The 25,428-nt window shown below is 42.7% G+C and overlaps 1 protein-coding gene across 1 annotated transcript in view; it reads left to right on the top strand.

Annotated features, from left to right (window-relative positions):
* Window positions 1-25,428, top strand: part of VOPP1 (VOPP1 WW domain binding protein) — a 111,389-nt gene that overhangs the window by 26,396 nt on the left and 59,565 nt on the right. The window lies entirely within an intron of this gene.

The raw sequence follows: 25,428 nt of genomic DNA, 5'->3' as shown, positions 1-25,428 counted from the left end.
GGTTTGGTTGAGGACCTTCTATTCTTATTCTCTGAAAGGTCTTTGGGAGTCTCATCCACAGCTAAATTTTCTGTGGTCGTGTTTATGCTAAGTTTCCAAAATTTCTATCTCTAACCCCAGAATTCCCTGCTGAACTCCAGCCTGTATTTATCCAGTTGTCTAATTGAAATCTCTGCCATGGTAGCCGAGAGGTCTCCCAGACCCTGGTTCTGAAACGGCTCACTCTTTCTTCAGATGTCATCTGTTGTCTCCATCTCGGTGGCCATACTGTTCACCCGGGATGCTACTCCAGAAACCCGGGGCTGTTCCAGCCCCACTTTCTTTGCATCCTGTACTGTCTCCAAGTCCTATTGATTCTTCCTCCTTCTAATTTCTAGAATGCTCCTCCCCCATGCCTCTATTTTCTCTAAACCTCGGTCGAGGCTCTTCAGTCTGTGTGCCATCGTCCTCCATCTACCTGTGTAATCTCTTGAAACTGTAATCCAACCTGTCACTTCCCTACTTGAAATACATGAATGCAACTAAAATTCCAACTAGTCTTAATCACGGTGCCTTTCAGGGCCCTGTCTGTTCTCTAGATCATATGTGGTTGAGCTGTCCTATCCCAAGCCTTTCTGACCCCATGCAGTTGCCCTAACCAGGTGCTGTTGTCCAATAGTGAGATAGCGGGCATTGCACATTTTTATGTTTCATCTTTTGAGAATCAACTGATCACTGGGTAGGTTTTGGAGCCTGTCTTATCAGCAGTAAATATGCGAGGAGGAATGCCTTTGTATGGGTAGTTCTCTCTGCCTCTCCTTTTTACCAGTGATCACGTTTTTTTGGATGCTTTTCATTTTGGAAGTGGCAGAAGATAGGAGGGAAAGAGACCCAAGATGATAAATTTTGAACAGGGTGAGTAGCAGCCAGGGTTGCCAAGATGCATCCCTCCAGGACGTGCCCATCACAGCATAGTCTTTCTGAGTGGTGTTCCCTGAGTTGTACAGTGCACAGCCTGTGATGCTGAAGAGGACAGACCTGGGAACAACCCTGCTGTGAGGCTCCAGGGTCTGGAAGGAAATGATGCCTGGCTGAGAGGCCTAGGAAGAATGTGATGAAGGTATGGGTGCACAGGAACATGTGCACAGAGGAGTGTGTGTGTGTATGTGTGTGTGTGTGTGTGTGTGTGCGTGTGTGTGCATGTGTGTTGAGGGTAGAAAAGGAAGCTCAGTGTTACCAGTGAAGTCAAAGACTGAGGATGGGGCTTCTAATATGGTCATATATGACTTAACATGGTGTGTCTGTTGCTGGGGGCAGGGATGGTAGGGTTGAGAACAGGGGGTGGAAACTTGGGTACAATTGAGGGAAGTAATCCACTTCTGACCCCCAGTTTTTCATTGGTTTCTTTAAGAAACATATTTAAACAAAAACCAAAATTGTTAGGCTTAGATCTATAAATATTATAGCCTTCATCAAGTACAAAAAGATTGAGATGGAGGGAGGTGGGTGGGGGATGGGCTAAATGGGTGATGGGCATTAAGGAGGGCACTTGTTATGATGAGCACTGGGTTTTATATGCAAGTGATGAATTTTTTTTTTTTTTAATTTTTTTTTTCAACGTTTATTTTTATTTTTGGGACAGAGAGAGACAGAGCATGAACGGAGGAGGGGCAGAGAGAGAGGGAGACACAGAATCGGAAACAGGCTCCAGGCTCTGAGCCATCAGCCCAGAGCCCGACGCGGGGCTCGAACTCCCGGACCGCGAGATCGTGACCTGGCTGAAGTCGGACGCTTAACCGACTGCGCCACCCAGGCGCCCCATCAAGTGATGAATTATTAAATCTACTTCCAGAACCAATGTTACACCATATGTTAACTAGAATTTAAATACAAATTTGGAAAAAATATTATTTCTTTTTGTAGTAGATGAATTGGAGCTTACAACCTGTAGTTGTAACCTAGTAATCCTGGCTTAGGGTCTGTATCATAGGTAAATGTCCTCTGTGTCCCTTGCTAGTCTTTTGTTTTCCTCATTTCAGAAGGAGCCCCCTTACAGAGGTTTGTGTTTGTGCAGATTCCATTAGCACACCCTGGCTCCTCCTCCCAGGTGGTGCAAAAGTAGAAATGAAAATACCTCCTCATTAAATTCTGCAACATAGTGGAACTAATTGTTAGGAATTACATTTAAAACTGTCCCCCAGGGGCACCTGCGTGGCTCATTCGTTTGAGTGTCCAACTTCGGTTCAGGTCATGATCTCCAGGTTTGTGGGTTTGAGCCCCGTGTCGGGCTCTGTGCTGACAGCTCAGAGCTTGGAGCCTGCTTTGGATTCTGTGGCTCCTTCTCTCTCTGCCCCTCCCATGCTCATGCTCTGTCTCTCTGTGTCTCTCAATAATAAATAAACATTAAAAAATTAATTTGTAAAACTGTCCCCCAAGCCCCTCCTTGGAAAAAAAAAATTCTTGAATCCAAAATGTAAAAACTAGGCAGTATAACAGATGAACTTCAGGTCTTTTCTAACAGTGCCTCCTGTTCAGGTGACACAAATATTAGGAATGAGGTTATGAGATGTAATTAACTCTGTGCCTATACTGTGACTCCCTGAATCCTTCCAAGTTGACTTTAGGAAGATTGGCAGTGGAAACGATGTTGTCAAGCATTTGTCATTTTGCTGTAGCTACAACAAATAAAATAGGAGGACACTAACTAGGAGGAAATTTTCAGAAGGGTGTGCTTACGGTAAACGTTGGTTTCTGCTGTTTCGTATCCTAATTTCACTTTGATTAGGTGAAAACTTGCATTGACTTGAGAAGTGGTCCCACTGCAGGAAGCATGGCAGATAGTTGTCACAGCTCCTGTAAACTCCTACTAATCTCCCTGGTAACCACAGCCTGGAGTGCCTCGGTGACAAGAGGTCCGAAGGAATGCTGGGATGAAGCAAGGCCTGTGTGCTGTCTGTTGGTAATTTGCCAGTCAAGCCAGAGTGCCATGTTTTCCGACTAGAACCTGCCCACTTGCTTCTGCTTCTGCTCTTTCCTCCTCTGGGAATACCCTTTCTGTCTTGCGGTTTACGTTCCAAATACAGCCTTCTCCAAGAAGCTTGTCCTGATGCTCAAGCCAAAGCAGTCTCTGATTTTCCAAATTCATAGTTGAAACATTGCTTTATGCATTATGAGAGTCAAAACAGTGCATTCTGGTTGTGAAATAATTGGAAAACAGAAAAATACACAAGGAAACAGGAGCAAGGTTCTCCTTATTCACCATTCTTAGAGAGCAGCTGTTAGCATCACATAATGTGTTCCATCTGGCCATTTTCTCTGCATTTTTTATACAGTAGTTGCAACATGTATGCCGTCCTGCATTGTCCTCTCCTGAGCACTGCCCTTCCATTAACAAATACTCATACACATTTTAGTGGCTATATAATCTTTATTATATGGCTATTGATGGAGTCATCAGTTCTCATGTTGAATGTTTAGCTTGTTGCCTGTTTTCCTATTTTTAAAAGATTTTTTAAAATATTTATATTTGAGAGGGAGAGAGAAAGACAGTACACTTGAGCAGGGGAGGCACAGAGGGAGAGGGAGGCACAGAATCCGAGCTGTCAGCATGGAGCCTGACACGGGGTTTGAACTCAGGCTGGGAGATCATGACCTGAGTCAAAGTCGGGCACTCAACTGACTGAGCCACCCAGGTGCCCCTGTTTTTCTATTTTTTAAGAATCCTAAAATAAGATTCTTTGTGCATTTGGGGTTTTTTTGAAGGATACATTTCTAGAAATGGAATAACCAGACCAGAGTTTATTGACAGATTTAAAGACATCGGATTTGTCTTGCTAGACTGATTTTCAGAAAGTTGTTGTTTTTTGTTTTTTGTTTTTTTTAAGCAAACTCATACTTCTTCTAGCAGTGTATGTGACATAGGGTCAAATGTATCTTTGCTTATTTGACCAAAAAAAAAAAAAATACCTTTTCCCTATGTTATGAGATAAGAGTTTTAAAATATTAGCACTTCCTGGCATTCATTGGGTATTGGCAGATTTTCTCTCTCAGAGAGAGGCTGGCAGGTCCACCCCCGTGCTCGTGCTTGGTAGATTAGCTGTCTCGGCTGATGCTGGACCTTCAGTTCTGGTGACTGACTTCTGCAATGCAGGAAATGAAATTCCTTAAGGAGTTACTGGGTTGCCTTACAAATGAAATGCTGTGCCCTCTCCCAAGCATCGGAATTCCCTGGTAATATCTGCTACTCATTTGTCAGGCTGCTTGACCCTGACCATGTGGCTCTCAGGCACCTGTGCTCTTGGGAGTTGCCTGGTCTTCATGTAGATGGTCCAGGGACTATATTCCTGGTCAGGGCAGTCAGTCCCTGTAGTGACCATGACGGGAATGGGCTAGGAATAGACCCTTCCTCATTTGAGAGCAGCATTTTTTTTTTCAGAAAGGAGGGGCATAGAAGATTTTTAACGTATAGGCCTTTTTAAAGTTCATTGATTTATTTTGAGAGAGACCAAGTGGGGGAAGGGACAGAGAGAAGGAGAGAGAGAATCCCGAGCCAATTCTGTGCCATCCATGCAGAGCCTGATGCAGGGCTTGAACTCACAAACTGTGAAATCATGACCTGAATCATGATCAAGACTTGGATGCTTAACTGTGCCACCCAGGAGCCTCTAAGATTTTTTTAAAAGAGGGATTTTGTATAGAAAACTTCCACATTCTCTTGTCTGGAAAGAAGGTGAAGGGAAAGTGTCTTTCATAGAGTTGGATCCCTGTCTGTTTAGAAGGTAGTGTCTGGGGTAAAGGAAGTAGATAAAACAATACTCAACAGCAGCCACTTCCTTCTTTTGCTTTTGCTCCCAGGGTGAGTTGATTTTGCACAAAGTGTCAGCAAGCATGGACCTCACCTAATAGTCACCCCGGGGTGAAGATGGAGAACATACCAGCAGACCCTATTTCCAAGGGTAGAAAAAAGGGCAAAGGTCTCTAAGAACATGGCGCCTTGCTCTAGTCCCAGTGGCAAAAGTGATGTTGGAGGGTCATTTCCTTCCTTAGCTTTTGTCCAGATGAACCACAGACCTGGGCATTTTAGTAGAAATTAAACGATTAAATGATTAGGGGACTTGGGCTGCTTGCTAGCCTTCTTGTCCTGTGACTATATGAATGGGCCTTTGTTTAGCAGCCTGGGTGTTTCTAGTACTTGGGAATTGTTTATGATGAACTGATTCCATCTTCCTCATCAGACCTTTAGGTAATTGGAGGTTTATTTGGAACACCTGCCTAGACTATCCATTATCTACTGGAAGATCTTTTGGATGTGGCATTCTCCCTGCCAGGCAGGACTTCACGTGACGTTCCCCAGTCCCTGCACCTCCCATCTCTCAGTCCTCACAAGTGCACCTGTCCCCCAGGCCCTGTGTCTCCAGGTAATCACCCCAGGCTGTTCATACCCCAAAATGGTGATAAAACAAGATCCCTCCTCCTGCTAATAAGACTGTGGATTTTGTGAGGTATTAGGAGATGCTGGGATTTGATTATCATGAAGTACCTATTACAGAACCCATAATGTTCCCCCATCTTTCATATCATCTATCTAATCTGTCCTTGTAAGGATGCTGAGAATTATGGACTATGTTTCTCAGATTTCTTTTTTTTTTTTTAATTTTTTTTCAACGTTTATTTATTTTTGGGACAGAGAGAGACAGAGCATGAACGGGGGAGGGGCAGAGAGAGAGGGAGACACAGAATTGGAAACAGGCTCCAGGCTCTGAGCCATCAGCCCAGAGCCTGATGCGGGGCTCGAACTCCCGGACCGCGAGATCGTGACCTGGCTGAAGTCGGACGCTTAACCGACTGCGCCACCCAGGCGCCCCTGTTTCTCAGATTTCTATATGCAGTCTTGGGCCAGGAGGAATACGGGAAATTCCAGCTCAAGGATGATAAAATTAAAGGTGATTAAAGTCCATTAGATGGAGTACACATAAAAGAGAACTTTATAATTACCAACAGCCAACTTGGTCACCCACATACTGTATATTATTCGCTTGCCAACACAGAGAAGTCAGCCTGTTTGGGAGAGTATGTGTCATCTGGGTGTTAAATATTAAATTTTCTGCTAATGGAACAAAGGTAGGTCACTGTGAGGGATGACAAATATACATTTTCACCTGTAATGTGAGAAAATGAGCAGGGAAGCTTGCTAGGTACCCTCCTGGATATCCTGAAGTCCTGAGGGACAGACTGGGCCTTTGAGGTCAAGTCAGTTGGCAACCAATCTTCTCAAACTGAGGACACTGATGTGCTAGGAGAAAAGGAACACACAGTATCAACTTAGCATATCTGCCTGGAGCCTCCATTTAACTCCAAGTTTTTAGGGAGGAAGAAAGGTTGTCCTGGAATTTATAAATAACTGAAAACATTATGCATGAAATGTTATACTGCTATATCATGGAACAGAACGCAGTAGGTGTATTGAAGAGAAAGCTGGAGATGTCAAAAGAATTTGCATTCCATTGGAGACCACATCTTTATTCACCTGCTTGCATTCCCAGAGTCTGGTGTCCATGCTGTTGGGCACCACCATGGGTATTTTGGTAAAAAGGTTGAAGTGTATTGACAAGGGAAGAAGCTGTGATGTGAAACTGCTGGTGGGATTTTATGGGAAGTTGGTAGAAAGTGATTCTGTGCGCAGAAGACAGTGATTGCAAATGCCTGCAAATGAACACGTGTGGCTGACTCGATCCATCTCCTAGGGAGTGGCAGGAAGTGTAGACAGCTAACAAAGGCCTCATCCTGTAAAAGGTATGCAGGGAGGTAAGCAGTGCTCAGTACCATCTGACAGGTTTTTGGATTTTTTCCAAGTTGGAAGTCTAGATTTTTCTGTAAAGTTTCTTTACATTAAAACTGTTGTGGGCCAAACAAAACATATCCTTGAGTGGCTAGTGGAGATGACCATTCTCAACTCAATTTCTAGTAAGGGCTTGAATGATTGGCATATTTAGTTCTGCGTGTACAGAGGTCTCTGTAAAGCTGTTTTCTTGCTGTTACTGGAATTTGCATGATTCTGTAACTCCCAAGAAGCTGGCAAGATTTTTTGGTATAGAGGGGCTTAAGTTGAAATAATAGGTTCCTATACCTACATGTCAGAAAAGAACAGTATTGCACTATAAAATCAGCCCAAATGTCCTGCCTAACATCAGTGACTTCTGTGGCATCATAGTTTGAAAGAGACTCAGAAGTCACCTGGCTCCTGCCCAAGGGGGAGGCGATCTTGGTCCTGCTGGGATTCTGTTATCTGTGCAATCCCTTGAGTCTCTTTTGTCTTTCTCCACAGCCTCAGAGATGTGATGGGGTTTGACCTGGATGTTACTAGGCATTAGACGAGAGCCATGGAATAATGCCCAACCCAGTACTAATTCCTGGAGTTGTGCGGGCTCCTCCCACATCCTTACAGCTGACCTGGGGCTGCTAAATCCAGGGATTATGTGCCTGGCCTTCTGCCACATTGGGCAGTTGGCATAATGTAGGTCAAGAGAGCTGAGTCTCTTCTCTCACTTTGCTGCTCACATACTGAGTTGTCTCAGCTGTTCCATTCATCCACACTGAAGGCTGCCCATCTCCCCAGGACCTGGAGGCATGCTGAGGAGAGTGCCCAATATTAGCTTCCCTCAGCCTCTGGAAAAAGACCATAAGTCCTACAAGGTGGACTGCAAGGCCCTTCGCTCCTGCTGCAGACTCTTCACCACTCCTCTTTGCTCTCTGTATTTCAAAGCCAGGAGCCCTAATTCAGGTTTTTGTTCTTGTATATCTGTTTGAGTATAATGTGTTTGCATATTTTTAAATCAGTTTTTTTAATATAATTTATTGTCAAATTGGTTTCCAGACAACATCCAGTGCTCCTCCCAACAGGTGCCCTCCTCCATGCCCATCACCCACTTTCCTCTCTCCCCCACCCCCCCCACCATCAACCGTCAGTTTATTCTCAGTTCTTAAGAGTCTCTTATGGTTTGCCTCCTTCCCTCTCTGTAACTTTTTTTTCCCCCTTCCCCTCCCCCCTGGTCTTCTGTTGAGTTTCTCAGGATCCATATAGGAGTGAAAACATATGGTATCTGTCTTTCTCTGCCTGACTTATTTCACTCAGCATAATACCTTCCGGTTCCATTCACGTTGCTACAAAAGGTCATATTCCCTTCTTTCTCATTGCCATGTAGCATTCCATTGTATATATAAACCACATTTTCTTTATCCATTCGCCAGTTGATGGACATTTGGGCTCTTTCCATAATTTGGCTATTGTTGAGAGTGCCGCTATAAACATGGGGGTACAAGTGCCCCTATGCATCAGCACTCTTGTATCCCTTGGGTAAATTCCTAGCAGTGCTATTGCTGGGTCATAGGGTAGTTCTATTTTTAATTTTTTGAGGAACCCCCACACTGTTTTCCAGAGTGGATGCACCAGTTTGCATTCCCACCAATAGTGCAAGAGGGTTCCCGTTTCTCCACATCCTCGCCAGCATCTGTAGTTTCCTGATTTGTTCATTTTAGCCACTCTGACTGGCCTGAGGTGGTAGCTCAGTCATCATCAGGGAAAGAAAATTAAGTCAGCTTTTAATTTTGGAATAATTTTGGATTCACAGAAAACTTGCAAAGCTAATACAGAGTTCCTGTGTGTTCTCTTACCCAGTTTCCACTAATTTAACGTCTTAGTTAAATTAACATCTTACACTGCCGTGCTACATTTGCTAAAATAAGACACATACATGTATTACTATTAATGGATCTTCAGGCTTTATTTGAATTTCACCATTTTCCCTACTAATTTCCTTTTTTTTTTTTCCTACTCTAGGATCTAATCCGGGACGCCATACTGAATTTAGGCATAATTCAGTTTTGCCAAAACTTCCTGCTTCCTGTCATCACCTTTCCCTTTTCATTAGGTGTTTGCTTTGTACAACCATTCTCAGCTTGGGGAACACCCTGGGGACAATCACATATTCATTTGCATGGGTTAATGATTAAACCCAAGAGCCTCAACCCCCCTGCCAAATGATAGCTCGATTGGCTTGGAAGGCATTGCTCCCAAAACACTTGTGACTGGTGGCTTCTCAAGAGCCTTGTGGATCAGAATAGGAGCAGGTGGTGCCCAAGCAGCGTTTATCCATCCCTGAGCTTTGTGGGACGTGTAACCAGTGTGTGTCACAAGCTGGGCCTCCAGCTGCAGTAGCGTCTGTTTTATTTTTTCAGTCACACCAGAGTGTAATCATACCTGTGTTTATCTCTGGGTGAATCCAATTATGCTCGCTGGCCAGAAGGGGTTGGGGGTGGGGCAGGAAAGAGTACAGGTCTCCTGCCCCAGCTGGTGCACCTTTGCGCCCACGTGGGACCTGTGTTGGTTGTGTGCTGCTTTGTGTTGGAGGCGGTGGGACACCAGGAGAGCATCCAGGGACAGGTGCTGGCCGGGAACCACGAGTTCTTCCACATCGCAGCAGCAGGGGCTACAATGGTCCAGAAGGATGCTCTTCCTGATGAGACTATTTCTCTCCTAACCTGGTCTTGCCTCAGACCTTCTTCTTCAATAGAAGTGGTGATCATTGGTAATATTGACTCTAAGTGGCTTTTGCTGTTGAATTAACAAGTTGATTCTACTTTTCTAAATTATTTTTTTTTAAGTAATAATATAAATTGGAAAGGTTAATAGAGCCAGAGTTTAAAACTAACAACTCCCTCATACTTCTGCTGTTGTGGTCTGCTTCTCAGAGGCATTTATTTTCAACCTTTTTAGCTGATTCTTTTAATCTTGGCCTTCAAAGTTTAAAACATACACATAGACTTCTAGCTCTTGATTCAGTGGTGTCAGACATCTTTTCCATCTCTCTTCCTCTCTCCTGTGAGTATGTTTGGTTATATCAACATACATATACTACTGTATTATGTGTGTGTGTACACACACACACACACACATACATACCCACCATATATATAGTATTTGGTTAAATCCATACACAATATCCTCATTTTTATGACTTTAAATTTTGCTGACTGGTGCCAGGTAGAATACTAATATTTCACTTGTTTTATTGCACAATCTTTTTGTTTTTCCTTGAGTTCAAACTGGCCTCTTGTTTTCATCAGCTTAGTTTATTTCACATGTTTGGCTGAGCTCCCAAGGGGTCCACCAGCTCTACATAACTCCTCAACAAAAATTTCCAGAGTTAAATATCAGATTGTATCTGTCAGTCCCACTTGCCCTCTGGGGAGATTCTCCTGGAAGTCTCCACTCCTCTATGCCAATCACTACTGTTCTCCTTGGGAAGACCCAACAGAAAATTTTCGTCACATTCCAATATCAGAAAGACTGTCTCTTCTCTGAAAATTTTTTTCCCATCCGATGGATCCTGCAGTGTTGTAGCTGATCATGTTTCTGTCTGTGTAGACGGCGGCCGTCTCTTCTCCCCACGCTGACCTGAACTGACAACACCATGCCATTTTGTGTACTTATCTTATTCTAGTTTCATATTTTCCTCTCCTGCTTTCCCTTTCACTCAGCTGTTACGTTTTTTAAAATGTATTTTAGAACTCAACACAAATTCATACATGCAAGTTTTTCTTATAATTTTTAAAATTTAGAAGATTGTTCATGTCCTAACGGAAACCCCATACCCATTAGCAGTCACTCCCCATTCTGCCCTTCCCCTCACCCAGCCCTGAGCAACACTAATCTGCTTTCTGCTTCCTAAATTTACTCATTCTGCACATGTTATATAAATTGAATCAAAAATGTGTGGTCATCTTTGATTGGCTTCTTCCCTGTTACAGCACGTATCAGTAGGTTGTTCCTGTACATTTGAGTTGATTCCACTTTGGGCTGTTATGAGCAATGCTTCTACAAATATTTGTGTACACGTTTTTATGTGGACATATAATTTCTCTTGAGTGTATACCTAGGAACGAAATTGCTGAGTCTTATGGTAATTCTGTTTAGCCTTCTCAGGAACATTCCAACATTTTTTTTTTGTAAATAGCTGTACTATTTTATATTCTCACCAGCAGTGTATGAGGGTTCTCATTTCTCACATCCTTGCCAACCCTTGTTATTATCTGTCTTCTTTATCATAGCCATCCCAGTGAGGGTGGGGTATCTCACTATGGTTTTCACTTACTTTTCCCTGATGACTCATGATGTTGAGTATCTTTTCATGTGCTTCTTGGCCATTTGTATATCTTCTTTGGAGAAATGTCTATTCAAATCCTTTCCCTACTTAAAAAATAATATCTTTATTGACATATAATTCACCTACATATCATTCACCTATTTAAAGTATACAATTTAGTGTTTTTTGATATTCACAGAGTTGTGCAAGTATCACTACAATCAGTTTAACAACATTTGCATCACCCCCCCCCCCCAAAAAAAAATCCTGTAGTCATTAGGAGTCTTTCCTTTGTGTGTTTTAAAAAAAAATTATTAAAATGTTTTTAATGTTTATTTATTTTTCAGAGATAGAGCATGAGTGGGGGACGGGCAGAGAGAGGGAGACACAGAATCTGAAGCAGACTCCAGGCTCTGAGCTGTCGGCACAGAGCCGGATGCAGGGCTGGAAGTCAGAAACTGCAAGATCATGATCTGAGCTGAAATTGTACCCTTAACCCACTGAGCCACCCAGGCGCCCCTCTTTTTTTTTTTTAACCTCCGCTTCAGATAGGCAGCAGGTAGAACACAGAATAAAGGTAATCCTTGAGGCTGACAGAAGCAAAGTGATGCTGATGGTTGCTCCTGAACAGTCCAGTGGTCTAGCCAGTCATCACCTCGGACACGTGGTCATTCCCCTCCTGCTCCGGGTGGGCTGAGGCAGCGTGAAGACGCAGAATGTCATCGGCAAACAATTCTGGGCCAAACACAAGGACAGAATGAAGGTTCATTTACTTTATGAGCTTCATAGAAATTTATTGGGTAGCCCGGGAATGTAGCCAACTCTTATATAATTACTGCTGTATGAAAATGGATCCTAAATTTTATTTTATTTTTTTTTTTTAATTTTTTTTCAACGTTTATTTTATTTTTGGGACAGAGAGACAGAGCATGAACGGGGGAGGGGCAGAGAGAGAGGGAGACACAGAATCGGAAACAGGCTCCAGGCTCTGAGCCATCAGCCCAGAGCCTGACGTGGGGCTCGAACTCACGGACTGCGAGATCGTGACCTGGCTGAAGTCGGATGCTTAACCGACTACGCCACCCAGGCGCCCCAGGATCCTAAATTTTAAATCACCTATTTGGAAATAGACTTTTGAAATATGATCTGCTTCTAAATTAGGATGTACCTGTGTTAATTCATTAGTGTTCTTTTCAGTAGCTTTCCCATCATATGGGGGACTGTGTGTGTGCAGTTCTGTGTGATATATGTATATGTATGTGTGTGATACGTGTATGTGTGTGTATAATCATGCTTATCCATTTATGCTAGCTATTGTCCATTTAGTTGGCTCTGCAATCATTTACTGAGCCTGCCAATGGCTATTGTTGTCCCCAGATCATGGCAGGAAGGCAGAATACCTTGGGACCTCTGTCCTTCAAAACTTCACAGTCTGTTGGGGGAGAGCATGAACTCCACACAGGCAGGGTCTGCTGTAAGCACTGGTTCTCAGCCAAGAGGAAGGGGCTGATTATTCAGATGTGAATTACTCAGAGCCTCTGTTTCTCTTCCTTTTGGCCTCACACTTGGCCATGTCACAGCTCATTAGTTTTGTTTTAAGGACAAGTAGAGAGAAAGGAATAGGGAGAAACTGAATTCACTTTGTTTGAAGCGTTGTGGTAAAGGAGTAAATACCAATTGAACTGTCATTCTTAAATTACCCGGGGATTTAATCTATGTTGATCTTGATTTCTATTTTATTTTATTTTATTTTTAAAGTTTATGTATTTACTTAGAGAGCATGCAAGCTGGGAAGGGGCAGAAAGAGGGAGAGGGAGAGAATCCCAAGCAGGCTCCACACTGCCAGTGTGGAGCCCGATGTGGGGCTTAAACTCACGAACTGTGAGATCATGTCCTGAGCTGAAATCTAGAGTTGGATGCTGAACGGACGGAGCCACCCAGGAACTCCTCTTACTTTCTATTTTTATAGATAGTTGATTTTAATGGTTTTAATTTTTTGAGCAAAATTAATGCATGTATGTGGTTAAAAAAGGTATGAAGCAGAATGTGAGGCCTTCTCTTCACCCTATTACCTCCCAACCCTAGACCTTCTCTGCAGAGGGAGTTATCTTTAGTTTCTCTTGTAGCCCTATGAATTTTTATTTTCTAATTTGTATACTCAGATACTTTGTTAAAAGTACACGGATCATATTATACATGCTGTTCTGCAATTCGTTTCTTCTTTTTTTCTTAAGAGATATTTCTTAGAGATATTTCTATATCAACGTGTATAAACCCACTGCATTTCCCTTAAAATTAAAGAGTGCTCCTTAATGATCGTGACTTGTTTAATCAGCTCCTTTTGAAGGACATTTAGGTACTTTCTAGCTTTTTGCTGTTACACACAGTGCCCCGTGAAACTCTTGGACGAGTGTCTGTCTCATGATCTTTGGCAGGCTTGCATTGACAGGTTATTACATTTGTCATTAAACCACGCAAGGTCATAGTTTACAGTGATTCTTAGCTGGGCTGTGGAATTGGATTTGGATTGTAGTGTGAGTGATCGTATGTGGTTTGGGTGCAGCCTTGTAGGAAGAGCTTATACTCAAATTTTGAGAAAATACTTGAGGATTAAGTTAGAGAAGGACCGAAATATATTGTCCATTTCAGAGTGTTGGACTTACTCTTTGCATCTTTACATTACTTTGGAGGCTGGATGGATGGAGACTAAATTTTTCTTGGGATTGGAGGTGGATGGGAGGACCAGGGCAGTGGGGTTTAAGAAGATACTTCCAAGTGGGAGACAGGTCGCTATGCAAAGTGCAGACTGCACAAGAGATAGCGTTTATGAATAGCACCTACCCATTCTGGTTTGTAGAAATAGACTTTTCCACGGTTCACGTTCTAGAAGCACTCGTACAGTAAGAGAATCCTGGGAGACACAATCCCTAGGTTAGCAGTGAAAGTTCTTCACCGCATCAGCTGGAGAAGAGAGGTGTCTCGAAGTCCAGGAGGTCTGAGGGCAGCTGACGGGGAAGGGGATGTGACAGAGTTAGGCTGGAGCTGGAGGTCCCGCTGTATGTTCTGCCAGGCTCACTGTGAGCTGCAGTTTCCCAGGTGGGGTCCTCTTGGCCTCCTCACTGGCTTGTGGAGAGGAGCTAAGGAGAGCAGTGAAGGGTGTGGGCAGATTACTCCCCTGATGGATCCAAGCCTCCACCCAGCACTTGGTATAGCTTTTCGCCCATTGTTGGTGAGTGGATTTGGGGAGAGTGAATTTCTGTGGGGGGTTTGAGGATTGGATTTTCGTTTAAGCACCCTGTACATGCCACACAATGTACATGTGGTAGCATTAGGGAAGCAAGCCTGAGTTACACTGATAGGTGCCTGCCTTTGTGTTTAGGAGAATAAGAGACACTGAGCCCCAGGTAACACTGAACTACTGAACTCACTGTAATTACAAAGGAGAAGCCCAGGACGTGTAAATGGTAGGGTCAGACTGTTTTGGGGGTGGCCCCCAGAGTCCCTTCTGCAGAAAGCCTGCAGACTGCCCTTCTGCATTCAGACTTAGGAAGAAATTCATCTTTTTTTCTTAATTTTTTTTTTTTTTTGAGAGAGAGAGAGACAGAGTGCAAATGGGGGAGGGGCAGAGAGAGGGAGACAGAATGCAAAGCAGGCTCCAGGCTCCGAGCCGCCAGCACAGAGCCCGACATGGGGCTCGAACCCACGAACTGCGAGATCGTGTCCTGAGCCGAAGTTGGACGCTCAACCGACTGAGCCACCCAGGCGCCCAGGAAGAAATTCATCTTTAAGTGGAGACCTGATGGAGAGTGGCAGTTAGCTGATGTTGGGGTGGGTGCTAGGGAGTCGTTGTGGGCCTGCACTGGTCAATTGTGAAGGCCCAGGGAACTGTTAACAGTATGCACCTTTCTGGGACAAAGGTGCTTGGCATGAGAGGAGGCATATGTCGTACCACCTTCTGAATGTGGATGATCCCAACATTGTTCAGCCTCTCGTTGTGTTTAGCCAAATCTCAGCTCTTTTTAAGAGCTTCCTCCTTACAGTCCAAATCCAGACTTAGAGCAATCTATATATCAGCAGACAATCCAACTCACTTTCCCTCTAAAATATAAGCCAAATAGGGAGGCTAGTACACAGCCCAACTTAGGAAGTCCTTATTTACTTTTTGGCATTTTGCTCTTGAAGTGCTGTGCTTATGAATCTTTGCAGGCATTTCTGTCGACAACAGAGAAGAAGTTGGTATTTTCTCACCAGTCTGGTGGTTAGCTTTTGGATCTGTTGGCAAACAAAGATTTAGTTCTGACGTAATGTAACAGTAAATGTCTGTTATCCATTTGGGCGGCGCTGTGGGATGTAGTCACTTCCTGTGATATGTATCATACAAGCAGGGTGCACCAGTGATAGATCAGGTGGTTGCTGAGCTGATCTGCTGACTTTTTCATAAGGTCATTCTTGTACTCTGCAGGCACATTGTTGAAAGGGGTGACTTCCCTGGATTAGGCCCTTGGGGCCATTGGGGAGAGTATCTAAAGGCTTCATGTCTATTCAGTGCTTCCTTTTTTAGCCTTTGGCCCATAACAAAGGTTGATTATTAATTTGTTGCCGGCAAGTAACAGTAGCTCTACTATTTCCACCTGTTATCACTGCTTTCAGATCATTCTAATGAAGTCTCCCAGTCATCAGTTTTTGAGTGAATGATGTTTGGTGGCATTTGCAAAATTTGTCACATAAACTTTTTTGGCTGGCACCTGTGAATTCACTCTGTGCTATAAAGTTGCAGCTCTGAGTGTTTTTAGCAGCTAAGAACACTTTCTGAGCGGAAAAGAGATTGGTTTGCCTGCAGGTAGGCTTTGGGCTCCTTTGGTTTGGGATTGTCTGAGGCAGGTTGGCCAAGTCTTGGCAAAGCTGCTAAGCACCCTTGTCTTTTTTGCTCTTGGAGATGCAGTAAATGATAGTGCTGAGAGCAGAGGGGTGCTCCAAGGTATGATTTCTAGTAAGGTTTATTTTGGGAGGATGGAATGAGGACTTTCATGCGGTTTCAGGCATCATTTTCGTTTCTCCTAGGCAATGAGATGATGCCTAAAATAAATCTCATTCTGGCTCCCTGTGGGAGACGCGACAGACAGAGCAAAGAATGGGATTATGAATTATCGTGACACAGGAAAGTGCGACATCTGTCCACTGTCAGAGAAACCACACAGATTTTAGAAACCCACCGGCTTTATTCAGACCGCAACTCTCCGCTTGTTTCCTGTGTTGCCTTGGCCAAGTTAATTCATCTCTCAGAGACCTTCGTTTACTTGCTTCTAAGTACCTCTACTGCCTAACTCTCAGGGTTGTTATGCTGTTAAGTGAGGTTTTACCTGCAGAGTACCTGGAGGATAAGAGGCATTGCATCAATGGCAGCTACTATTTTCACCTTAGAATTGAGCTAGCGTGAAGAGATGCTCTGCCTCATTAGTCGCTAGGGAAATTCCAGTTAAAACCACAGCGGGATACCAGTACAGTGTCAGAGGGCTGAGATCAGAAATAGTAGTCACGATGGTGAGGATGTGGAGAAACTGGAGCCCTCACACTGCACGCAGGAATGTAAGATAGTGCAGCTCTTTGGAAGACAGTGTGGAGATTCTTTAAGAAATTAAACATTGAGTCACCATATAGCCCAGCAATTCCACTCCTAAGTATCTACCCAGGAAATGAAGACATATGTCCGCATGAAGATCTTCATGTGAACGTTCATAGCAGGCTTGTTCATAATAGCCCGAACAAGGAAACAACACGGATAAATAGATAAACAAAGTGTGGTGTGTCCATTCAACGGAATAGTATTCAGCACTAAAAATGAGTGAGCTGCTGACAGCAACAAACACAGATGGACAGAATCCAGACATAAAAGACTGTAAGTTTTATCGTTTCATGTAACTAACTGAACCTTGTAGAAAAGGCAAGAGAAAGCTAAAAGTCTGATCAGCGTTGCCCGGGGCTGGGGCAGGAGCTAGAACTGACTGCAAAAGGACAAGAGAGAACATTCTGGGGTGATGGAAAGGTTCTAAAACCGGATTGTGCTATTGAATGCACAAAGTATAAAAATTTCTAAAATCTCACCAAACTGTGCATTGAAAATGGGTGACTTTTATGTTTGCAGTACTGTGATTTATATTAAGAAATACATACTTGGTTTTCATCCCAGTAAAGGTGTCTGTTGTTATATTAATACTTGATGTTTGGGAGGCACCTAAGCATGGGGGTCTGGTTGCCCACAGAACCAACCATGTGGTTAAAGGGTTGGAACTTTCAGTCCCTCCTCTGATCCTCAGCGAGGGGAGAGAGGTTGGAGGCTAAATGATTTGCTAATGGCCAATGATTTAATCAATAATGCATATGTGATGAAGACTCCATAAAATCCCGAAAGGACTGGGTTCAGAGAACTTGAGGTGGGTGGACACATAGAGATTTGAGGGAGAGCGATGCATTTATAGAGGGCGTAGAAGCTTCATACCCCTTCCTTTTATCTTGCCCTATGCATCTTGTCCATCTGGCTGTTCCTGAGTTCTATCTTTTTATACTAAACCAGTGATCTAGTGAGTCAGGTGTTTCTCCGACTTCTATGGGCCATCATAGCAGATTAATGGAACCTCAGGAGGGGGTCGTGGGAACCTCTGATCCAGAGCCGGTAGATCAGAAGCCTAAGTGAAAACTGGTGCTTGAAGGGGGTCAGGGCACTCTTGCAGGACTGAGCCCTTAACCTGTGGGATCTAATGCTATCTCCTGGTACATAGGGTCAGAGCTGAGTTACTATTGTAGGACACCCAGGTGGTGTCACCAAATTACCGGGTGGTGTGCGGAAAACCCCCACACATCTGGTATCAGAAGTGGCGTGAGTATGGTAGTTGTGTGAGAGTAATGGAGAAACACAAGAGGGTAGGTTTTCCAAATGACATATGAATTAAACCTCATATTGAGCTAGAACCTGGATCACATGACTGTCTCATAAATTATACTTTATGTTGATAATTGTTTTAAAAAATAGCATGGTCGTGCAGCCTGGATGGTTCAGTCAGTTAAGCATCCTACTCTTGGTTTCAGCTCAGGTTATGATCTCATGGTTCATGAGCTTGAGCCCTGCGTCAGGCTCTGTGCTGACAGTGTGGAGCCTGCTTAGGATTCTCTCTTTCTCTTCCCTGCTCTCACTCTCTCTCTCTCTCTCAAAATAAATACATAAACTTTAAAAAAAAAAAAAGCGTGTTTCTCAGAACTCTCATGTTCAAATAGCATGAGTAGGAATGCCTGTATACCCAAGTGTTGTGAGTCTTTCAGCGGATCCCACCTTTGACGCTAATTTAGGACTCATGTGCCACCTGCATCTTGCTACAACAGCTTCTGATAATATTGTTACAAGAATTTCAGGCTCAGTTAAAGGGAGATTTGCAAAGCAGCCCAAAGGAAATCGCACTTCCCAAAATACACTATAGAGTTAGGCTTATATTGTCCCATTTTTCCTATAAACACAGATTTGTTTTTACATTGTTAAAATTATGTAATGTATTTTAAAATGACTGCATAAAATGAGAATTTTTTTCATGATGTTAAACTTCTTAGAAATACAGTTTTAATTGCTGTTTCAGTACACTCTTTCTAGCCGTGTATATTATTTTTCACAAACTTTGTTCATCTCTTACATCTTATTTAATTTATGGTAGGATGATGTTCACTTTTGTTAGCCAATTATGTTTCCTCATTTTAAATATCTCTTTATGTCTACTCTGCACTTCTTTATTGGACAGTAAGTGATCTTCTTTTTCAAGTACAATTTAGCAAATTTAAAAACAGAATGTTCCATACGGAAAGCTTAGAAACTTGATTACCAAGATGAACAATGGAAAAAAAATAATCTCTAATGCCACCAGAAAGGTAATTTATTGTCATTATTTTGGCGTATATCTTTACATATTGTTTTCTCTGTCCTATGATGTGCAGCAAGTATATGCTGTCCTAGATATGCTCTTTATTGGCTTTATTTTTCTTAGCAAAATGCTCCCATACAATTGTATATTTTTCTGGTATCTGATAGTATATGCCTACTAATATATCTTTTGGATGTATTATAATTTTGTTAACCAAACGTACATTTCAAAGGGTTTTTTGATATATATTGAAAATTGTCGTGTGAGACATTATATTCCCAACACTATTATGTGATATGTCTTTACCCTCTTGTCCTCATCAGTAGTTGATACTGTTTTTTTTTTTTTTTATTAAACAATTTGGTAGCTAAAACCACATCATTATAATTTATACTTATTTGATTACTAATGAATTTTGTCTCAGAAAATAGCTTTATTGACCGTTTTTGTTTCTTCTTTGAAGAATTTCCATATCTATTACTTTTATTTATTTTTCCTATTGGAATTTTTATCTTTTATTATGTAAGCTTTTTATTTAAAGATACTAAGTTTATTATATTTCATACCTTATTGTTTGCCTTTTAATTTTGGTTATTGATTAATTTTCATTTCCTGGACATGAGGATTTTTACCTACTTGAATTAAGGACCTTGACTGAGTTCCCCTACCATTCCTTCATGAAAAACTAAGGCAGATAAAGCTAACAAGGAAGCTTTCTTCAGAATAAGTTATGAGAGTCCACAGAATTTTCCAAGGGATATGTAGCTGGGCCTAATTTGTGTCTTATAGTCTACATGTCCCCAGAATCTTCAAGATAGTAATAGACAGTGTTATATATCTAATCGTTATTTGCTGGCTGATTGGTTTCTTCTGTAAGACATCAGACGATCTTTTATTCTGTTATTTAAAGAGTTTCTCTGCTTTCTTTCCTTTAATAAATGTTGCTTGTGAGAAGCCTCATACTTTTATTTAAAAAAAAAAATCAAGGTTCCTTGGAGGCAAGATGTTCCTGAAAAAGAGAATATCCATAAGCCCAAGGATTAAGTAATTAGCACTTAGGAAGTTGATTAAAATTCCAGTACAAGAATTTGAGGCATGCTGACTCCTATTTATTGTTTGAAATTCAGAGACCTTGATATAATTAGCTGTTACTCCCTCCATAAATTCTTGCTCTGACTTCCACAAGGCCTCCTGCTGCCCTCTCTCTCTGTCCCTGGTCCTGAGCATCAGCCCTGCCAGCATCCAAGAGGCTCTCTTTGTTCAGAGTCTGTGCTGAGTGTAAATGCCCACTCTAATTGGGCTAGAACAGAATGCAGCCTACATCCGGTGGCGTGTGTTTCAAGTTCAGCTTTTGACGAATGTGAAAGGAGCACCGAGGTGCAGCCGGGCATCTTTCCCCTTTGACAGAGAGTCCTCAAACTGATTTTCCCAGGGCCTTCCCACCATGTTGAAGAAAGTTGAGGACTTACTGGTCCAGGACAGACTGGTGAAATAAGTTTAAAAAAAAAATCCTTGCTTTCCAGGTGTCAGTGGGATCAGTTCTGTTAGGGAAGCACTACTTTTCCAGTTGGCTATTCATTTAAAGATCCAACTCCATCCCCCTTTGAGCAAAAGGAGAAAGGGTGGGATTTAGATAAAATCCAGTGTTCTGAATCCTTTAGGCACTCTAGTCCTCACTCCTGTGTGTCCCAAAGTCACAGGCAGCTTCATTCTGTCAGAGCCGACTGTGTGCTGTTGTGGTGCAACACTTCTGTTAAGTTGGAGTAGGAGAAGGTTGTACCGTTTTATTAAACGGTGGCATCTGGGACCTCCTATTTTCAGCACAGATAGATTCAGAATAATTTATGTCAGTGTGAGGATTGCTGTTGGGGATTAGCAAAGGATATGTTCTTTGGGCTTATTTAGATCCTGGCTAAATATGGATGACTATATTTAGGAGGGCTCAACTACATGTATAGACATCCTAGTCCTTGAATAATAGAGCACTGGTGTTCTTCCCTGACTGCAGATGTCTTACAAATCTTTCCAGTTTAAACCTTAGATTACCCTTCATTTGCTCCTTATGGTCAGTGTTTTCTCACAATCCTGCATATTCTGCTTTGTGAATGTTGCTATTATTTATGATATCTTTGAAAAAGAGATGGCTATGCTTATTACTTTCATTATACACATGGGAGGAGTATTATATTATGAGTGCATTGAGGGCCTACCGTTTGTCCAGAACCTGGTAGAGAACCCTGGCTGTTGAAGATGCCCAGACGGTAGCAGAGAGCAGCTGACATGACCTCTCCTAACAAATATAGTTTCTGTTTCAGTAGATGGTCAATCCTTAAGAAGCCATGATAGTACCTTTGTAGAATGAGTAGGCCTACATTTTGGGTGGACAGTGGTTTTTGTCCCCTAGTTGATATAGTTAAAACTTGTTTTAGGGCAGGGTTTGTTTGCTTTAGAGAGATTTTGGAAAACTAAATAGTGTGCAAATGTCAGATATTACATACTTAGAATCTTTGTTCTCAGAAGGTTTGAAAGCATTGCTTCTACTTGGATGATCATAGTAAAGTGAGTCATGTGTTGCAGAGAAGTAGGAAAGCTTATTTCAGGGCACCCATTTAGAGATGGAATTCCTGGCTGGGTGTGAGATTCAGTGGACTATACGCTGATCTGGTCAGGCATTTTGATGCATTCAATCTCAGTGACTTCATAAAGCCATCTTATAAATTCAGCAGGGAAGACAGACGATCCTGTTTTAGAAATAAGACAGCTGAGGTGCAGACTGACTGACACCATGGCTGATAAGTGGCAGTCAGCTTGAGAACCCAGCTATGTTCTGATTCATCTTTCTTCGGTGGGATGAATACACCCTTACCCCTTGATGTGGGTGTGTTTTCCTAGTGGACCCTAGCACAAAGCCTTCCTTCTGCCTCTCCCCATACCACCCATCCATTTGCTCACGAAGTCACTTCTGAGAGCCCACCACTATTGGGAATGATCTGGAAACCCTCCTTACTCATCCCTCACAACCTCCCATTTGGCCACATGTCCAGAGCTCCAGCTGTCTGGGTCTGCCCTGAATCCTGGTGCTTATGCTAGATTTCGGGTTTGGAATTGATAGGCGAATCATGGTTTTGTTGGTAGACTTTCACTTGGCGGAACTGGGTCTCAATCCTGGGTGGTTTCTAGCAGGGATCTTCCTTTCCGCCTCCGGCCCTACAGTACCTGATCTTCAGTCCTACCATGAAGCTCTTGGATTGGTGTGCAAGCTGACTTAGGCACCTGGGATTCAGTTAACAAGCATTTAGTGAAGGAAAGACTCGATGATGAAAATTCCCAGAACTTCTTAGTCCTCATTCAGTGTTTTCAGCTGACTCATGAAATATGTCATTCTGTGTTCTTCCAATTATCCAGCTGTAAAAAGGAATAATACCCCATTCTAACGTAGGGAAGTATTATCTGTGTGTATTATTATATAATATGTCTTATACAAGAAAGCTGTTGTAAAAGTCCAGCTACCAAAAATAATGAAGAAGTTACCTGGATGTTTGCAAATGTCAAAAGCTTAAACTAGCTTCAAGTAGCGATAAATGAAACTATGTTTTAATGGTAGATAGCTCAGTTTCAAAAGTGTTTATCTCTTCTGCTTCAGGAAATGTGGCCACAAATTGTTCTGTTTGGTAAAGATTATTTTTATTTATTTTGGGGGGGGGAGAGAGAGAGAGAGAGAGAGAGAGAGAGAGAGAGAATGAATGAATGTGCACAAGCAAGGGAGGGCAGAAAGAGAGAGAGAGAGAATCCCAAGCAGGCCCCACACTGTCAGCACGGAGCCCAACACGGGACTCCATTTCAGGAACTGTGAGATGATGCCGTGTGCTGAAATCAAGAGTCGGTTGCTTAACCGACTGAGCCACCCAGGTGCCCCCACAATAACATTTTCTGAAGAGAATGTTTTCTAAAGGAACAAATGGAGGTTGATACTTTTCAAACTAGGTTTTATTTGACTAGCTTAATGAAAAATGGTAAAAAGGTGATTAGCAAATAACTGTGAACAAAAGTAATGACCAAGGAGGCCCCAGTGAGGTTACTGAGGATCTCAGCAAAAACACCAGAAATACCATTTTGAGATCAGAGGGAGAATGGGATGGAAATAGTGTCCTAACATCTGAGGGCATTGGGAGGGTGTGAAGAGGAGTGTGTTCTCCTCACAAGTTTCTTGTGAAGCTCTTCTAACTTCCCAGCTGTTTGCTGTGTCTGCTTCCTTCCGGCAAAAAAGTGATGTGTGCGTGCAGTGCCCTGATAGTCCTTAGTCGATTTTTGTGGTCTGAGAAGAGTAGATTCTTTACAAATTCCTTTTAACTTAACCTTATTTTTCTCAACGTGAAAGAATTTTACATGATTCCAAAGTCAAACTGTGAATAAAAAAGTATACACAGAGAAATGTGTCATCACTCTCTCTCCCATCTCCTAACCCAGCCCCCATGGGGTAAGCGTTCTCATTAGTTTTTACTATACCTTTCCTGTAATTCGTTTAGTAAGAAATGAACCAAATGTAGAATTTTCCTTTTCCGTAACAAGGAGCATAGTGGATGCACACTTTTGCCTATTGTCTTTTGAGTAACACTGCATCTTAGAAATCATTTCATATTGTTTCCGAGAGACCTCGGAACAAGAGACCTCTTGTTGGCCACGTTGTGGAGATTTCTCGTCGTGTATTTTACCAGCCTGCTGTGAGTATCTGTGTCATTTCTAAGATTTTGCTATTAGAAATAATGCCATGACCAATAAACCTTTGCATATTATGTTTCATATTTGTGGAGAGATGGTCAGTGGTTAAAGAGAAATACATTCATCATTTCCCAGACACTGCTAGATTTCCTTCCCAATCCTCATGTCTGATAGTGCCTGGGAGTTGTTCTGTATTAACAGTTTGGTGCTTTTCGATACCCTGTCATAGTTCTGAAGTTCACACGTACCGCCATAGAGCCCATACACACATCTGTGCATGTCACATGCCCCACCACACGGGCAGCTGAGTGTCGAGGGCAGAGAGAGCCTCCTTTCAGAGTCTGTCAGGCTGTTAGTGACAGATCTGGGAGCAGGATCCTGATGTCTTGGTCTGGAGCTCTCTCTGCCACCCTGTAGTCATAGGGCAGTATGGGGAGAGGTGAGTGTCAAGTTCTAAGAAAGTGTGCCTGTCTCCAATAGTGATGGAGAATAAAGAAGGAACATTTAACATGCCACTTGGAAGAACGACCTGGTTGCTCAGCTTATAATAGAGGACTCTAGTGAAATAAATTGTAGTTTAGGGCAGACACTTGAAATTTCTCTTTCTTGCCAAAATAAATTAATTTCTTCAGCTGTCTGAATTTCCTTTCCTGAACTGGACAGGAACTAACAGAGTCTAAATTAAACTCATTTTCCATTCATACAGCTGGGTCACTTTGGGCTGCCCGAGTGTTCTTCTGAGTGTGCTTCCTAAAGCGCATTTAAACCACCCCCCCTCACCCCCAGTGTTTCACGCTGTTTTCATAACCCATCTGATTTAGCCAGTGTAACACATAATATTTGCTTTCGCCTGTCCACTCTAGAGTCAGGGTCTATTTCTGAAACGTCTTGAGAGCTCTTCGGGAAGACTGTTGTGGCAAGGCATCGCCATACACCTGCTAGCACTGGGCAAGGCAGAGGGCAGATGGCGGGGGTCAGGCTGGGGAGTTGGGTGAGACAGACCCTGCCTTGCCCAAAGAAAGCTTTGTTTTCGTGACGCCTTTCCCTGTGTTCCCACTGGTAGCTTTGCACTACTATTTGGGAGGTATTGTTTATACATAGGGTCCAATGAACTGGATCATGAATGTAGGAAGTTGTGAATTTAAAAAAAAATGGTAGAACAAGCCGAAGAATTTTAGAAATATCTTGTTTAGGTCCACGACAGTGTTTCTGCTTGGAGCTCTCACTGAGCACTTGGTGCCGTCGGCTTGCTCTCACTTGTTGGAGGCGTGTGAGGCAGTCTGTCCACCAGGGCAGCATTTGCACCTGCTGTGCCCCCCATAACGTCAAGTGTGACACTTCCTTGGAAAGCACTCGGGAGGCTCTTAGTGTCTTTCCTCATCACCCTCCCTGTTTCTCATCCCTGGGAATGAGGGCAGGGGGCAGTACTGATGCTGGCAAGTGAATCCTGCTTTACACAGTCTGCCAGATGTGGATCCCCATGGGAGGAGCCATGATTTGAATATGCCTTTTGGAATATTCTGAAATAGAAAGATCTGGAAAGGTCAAAACTGTGGGAAATACCTTTCAAACACGAAAGTTGGGGGGAAATGGAAATAATTGTAATATTTTATTTTTAGCATATTTTAGATATTTAGAGTATCATAATATGTGAATTTTTTAATTTTGTTAAGTTTATTTATTTATTT

This window comes from Prionailurus viverrinus, chromosome A2 (assembly GCF_022837055.1).
Source record: "Prionailurus viverrinus isolate Anna chromosome A2, UM_Priviv_1.0, whole genome shotgun sequence".
Lineage (NCBI taxonomy): Eukaryota > Metazoa > Chordata > Mammalia > Carnivora > Felidae > Prionailurus > Prionailurus viverrinus.
Note: the sequence above shows the minus strand (reverse complement) of the source record. Positions and strands in the feature narration are given on the sequence as shown.